The 4,676-nt window shown below is 43.6% G+C and overlaps 1 pseudogene; it reads right to left on the reverse strand.

The window, feature by feature from the left end:
- Positions 1 to 4,676, reverse strand: part of LOC112072557 (tripartite motif-containing protein 3-like) — a 70,288-nt pseudogene that overhangs the window by 50,843 nt on the left and 14,769 nt on the right.

A 4,676-nucleotide genomic window follows, 5' to 3' on the forward strand; every position in this document is an offset into this window, starting at 1 on the left:
TATGTTCCTTAGGGCTCAGGGTCACTCCGAGAGAAAAGACAAAAGAAGGAGAAAAATTAGTCGAGAGTCCAAAGATTTCAAAATGTTTCAAATAAATGACAAGCATGGTCAAAGAAATAATTAGGAAATAATCTAGTTGGCTTTCTTATAGCCGATCATTAAGACGTTGAAAAACAGCAGGTCTGACAGGAGGGTTCCTCGTAACCACAGCAAGAACAGTTGTGAAACTGGGGAATAGCCAGCAAGGCCAGTGCCGACTGGGACAGGCAAGTGTCATCATGCCCGGTAGTCCTGCGTAATGTCCTAGCGTCACGGTTCTCAGAGAGAAAGAAGAGAAACGAGAGAAATTAGAGAGAGCATACTTAAAAATTCACAAGGACCACTGGATAAGACAAGGGAAAATAACTCCAGGTAACCAGACTGACCCTAGGCGCCCCCGACACAAAACCTGCAGGCATAAATACTGGAGGCTGAGACAGGAGCGGTCAGGAGACTAGTCGTGGCCCTAAGATCCGAGAAACCCCCGGACAGGGCCCAAATAGGAAGATATAACCCCACCACTTTGCCAAAGCACCCCCGCACCACTAGAGGTAATCTCAAACCCACCACTTACAATGCCTGGAACACAGGCCGAGTATAGCCCACAAGGTCTCCAACCACGAGCACAAACCAAGGGGAGGCGCCAACGCCAACAGAAGATCACGTCATAACTCAACCCACTCAAGTGACGGCACCCCTCCTAGGGACGCATGAAGAGCACCGCCAAGCAGTGAACTCAGCCCTGTAAAGGGTTAGAGGCAAGAGAATCCCAGTGGAGAGAGGGAACCGGCTGGCAGAAGACAGCAAACGGCGAGCGTTCGTTGCTCCAAGCCTTTCCGTTCACCTTGGCACACCCTGGCGCAGGCTAACAGCTCAAGTCATATGCACTGCTACTGAAGAGATAAGTCTTGCAAGTAAAGGACTTAAAGGTTAAGAACCGAGTCTGCGTCTCTCACATGATAGCGCAGACTTTCCCAGTAAAAATGGAGATCTATAGAGAAAGCCTGCGCCCCGCTGTTTGCTTGAAATTCTAGGACAATTAGGGAGGCCTGGCGTGCTGTGACCGGTTAGCGTACTTAATGGTATGACGGCAGGACCACTCGGAAAAGATTAGTAGGAGGCAAAAGCCCATAACGCTTTAGTAGGTTAACAGTACAAACCTTGGAATCACGCCCTTGCCTTAACAGAGAAGCCATGTAGGGGAAGCTAGCACTGGTAAGTTATAGTGATGCAAAGTTTCTTGGTTCTAGTCAGGATTCTAGCAGCCGTATTTAGCACTAGACTGAAGTTTATTAGGGCTTTAACCGGCGGTAGCGCGGAAAAGTAGAGGCATTGCAGTCAGTCATAACCTAGAACGTCAAATGCATGGATTAATGTGTTTCTGCATCCATTTTGACAGAAAATGTCGATTTTAGCGCAATGTTAAGGTAGATGGAAAAAAACGTCTGAAACAGTGCTTAATGGTTCGTCAAAAGAGAGATTCAGGTCAAGAGTAACGCCGAGGTCCTTGCACAGTTTATTTGAGACACTTACAACCATCAAGAATGAATTGTCAAATTTAACAGAAGATCTCTCTTGTTTCTTGGGACCTAGAACAGCGATCTCTGTTTTGTCGATTTAAAAGTAGAGAAAGTTTAGCATGTCCACTTCCTTATGTCTGAAACAGCAGGCTTTCTAGCGAGGGCAATTTTGGGGTTCACCAGCATTGTTCATTGTAAATGTACAGCTGTTGTTTCATCCGCATAGCAGTGGAAGTTAACATTATGTTTTCGGAATAACATCCCCAAGAGTGTAAAATATATAGTGAAAAACAATAGTGGTCCCTAAAAACTGGAACCTTGAGAACACCAAATGTACAGTTGATTGTTCAGAGGACAAGCCATTCACAGAGACAAACGATATCTTCCGACAGTTAAGATCTAAACGCAGCAGAACTTGTCGTGTAGACAATTTGGCTTTCCAGTCTCTCCAAAAATAATGTTGGTGACATGGTGTCAAAGGCAGCACTAAGTCTAGTAAGCACGAGACAGATGGCAGACCTCGGTCTGGACGCATTAAAGGTTCAATTTACCACCTTACACCACGTGCGTCTCAGTCTATGATGAGGTCTAAAACAGACTTAAGCATTTCGGTATACATTATTTGTCTTCAGCAAAGGCAGTGAGTTGCTGCGCAACAGCTTTTTCTAAAATCTTTGAGAGGAATGAAGAATTCGATATAGGCCGATATTTTTTATATTTTCCGGTCCAAGTTCTGCTTTTTCGAAGAAGGCTTTTATCACGGCCACTTTTTAGTGAGTTGGCTACCACTCCGGTGGATAGAGCTGTTTTTATGTTCAACAATAGGAGGCCAAGCACAGGAAGCAGCTCCTTCAGCATTAGTAGGAATAGGATCCAGTATGGCAGCTGAAGGTTTAGAGGCGCATGATTATTTTCATCATGTGTCAAGAATATAGTACTAAAACACGTTAAGTGCTCTGCCCATCCCAGGCCCTCGCAGAGCTTGCGGCCAGATGACAGCTAAGCCCTGGAGGGAATACGCAGATCAAAGAGGAGTCCGTATTTGCTTTCTAATGTCATGATCATTTTCCCAAAGAACGTTCATGAATTTATACTGCTGAAGTGAAACCATCCTCTCTTGGAATGCTGGCTTTTTAGTTAGTTTCGCAACGGCAGTATAAAAAGAAATTTTGTGGATTGGTTCTATTTTCCTGCGATGATAAAGGAGGTAAGGTACGATGATCAGGGAGCAGGCAGTGAGCTCTTCGGTACTTCGGTACTCACTGCCTTACTACCACTAATACCCTCTACTACCACTAATACCCTCTACTGCCCGCCTACTACCATTAATACCCCTGCTACTACCCCCTCACTACCACTAATAACCTCTACTACCCCTACTACCATTAACTACCCTCTACATCCCCCTCACTACCCATCTACTACCCCCTAACTACCACTACTACCCCCTACTATCACTAATACCCCCCTACTACCATTAAAACCCCTCTACGACCATAAGTAGAGGGGAGTTAGTGGTAATAGAACCCTACCTTGCCCTCGTGGTTGGGGCAACAGAGGGGTTTCCCTGCAGCAGCAGCATTAACTGACTCCAGGACACTACAGGCTTCAAGCCTCGAACACTCTGGATCCCTCTGGAGGACCTAACCACAACACAATCAACATCAAGATTTATTGAGACAGCATTTAAAACTTCTCAATATTTTATAATATATCAAAGGCTGTGTCTCAAATGAGACCTTATTCACCATACAGAAGACACATACATTTGACTAGAGACCTAGGTGGGAGCAGWACATGTCTCCTGTCAAAGGTAGTAAACTATACACCAGGGTTCCCCAACTGACGGCCTGCGGGTGATTTTTGCTGGCCCCCAACATTTTCAGAGTAAATTGTATTTTTTTTATTTTATTTTATTTTATTGTTGGACATAGAAGACTGTAAAAAAATACCAGGAAATCAGCTCCAAATGATTTTAATTTAGGAAATCTGTWCCCAAGTATTAGAGAGAGTAGAGACACATTTACATTTGCATATTATCAAGGTTAAAAATGATTATGTTTTAGTCAAATATTATATCTCTTTGGGCTTCTTACGGTCATTTTGCAGTCTTCTAATTATATATAACTATGTTCCGGGCCCCCCCCCCCGATCATTAGCGCCACTAAAGCTGTCCAATGAAAGCAGACACCACTGATAGAAATAAAAACAGACAGAGGCCCAGTCTACAATAGTCAAATGTTTATTTACGGGAACGTTCTGCCTATCGTTTCCTGTACATTGGTCTATATACCTCACATTTCGTCATAAATCCTCTCAGAAACAATGACAATATAGTTCAGAAACAGAAAGAACAGATTTCTTTACAAATGATAACGCAAATATGCAACCGTTTGGACGTGTATATCTGTTAATACTCTATTGCTTTGCCAGGCGCGCATCACTGTCATACCAAAAGAGCCGAGCCAGGAAAGCAGACAACCTTCCTGTCAATCATACCAGAGAAGAGAGAGAGGAGAGGAATAAGGGGAGAGAGAGAGGGAGGATGAGGGGGAGGAGAGAGGAGGGATAATAGAGAGAGAGAGAGAGGGAGAGAAATGTTAAGTGTTTCATGGGACAGTACTTCTTTCTCTTCCCTCTGTCACCTATTTCTCTCTCTCTCTCTAACTCTCTCTTGCTCTCCTCTTTCATCACATGTTCAGACCCGGTGCGAGAAACAGTCACTAATAATTGGCAGAACCGAAAATGAGCAGACACAGCAGTACTAGAGATGGTGGTTAATAAAAATAGATATCTTCCAAAATACAAAAGAAATCCACAAAGTGAGAAAACACAAGGGAAAAAACAAACCTAAAAGATCAATCCAAAAATACACGAGAACAAAAACCAGAGAACCTCTGAAAATTCAACAGAAGAAATGTTCACAAAGCTGGGGCTGGGTGCTAACATACAAACACTGAGCAAGAACTGAGGAACACACAGGTAAATACAACAAGGATGACTTACGGTGCAAACAATAATTAGGGCAAGAAAAAACAAAAGTACAAAAAAGGTGCAAGGGGACATTCTAGTGAACAAAACCTGAACAGTCTGGCCAAAACCTGAAACATGTCCTTC

Source organism: Salvelinus sp. IW2-2015, unplaced genomic scaffold, assembly GCF_002910315.2.
Source record: "Salvelinus sp. IW2-2015 unplaced genomic scaffold, ASM291031v2 Un_scaffold1960, whole genome shotgun sequence".
Classification (NCBI taxonomy): Eukaryota; Metazoa; Chordata; class Actinopteri; order Salmoniformes; family Salmonidae; genus Salvelinus; species Salvelinus sp. IW2-2015.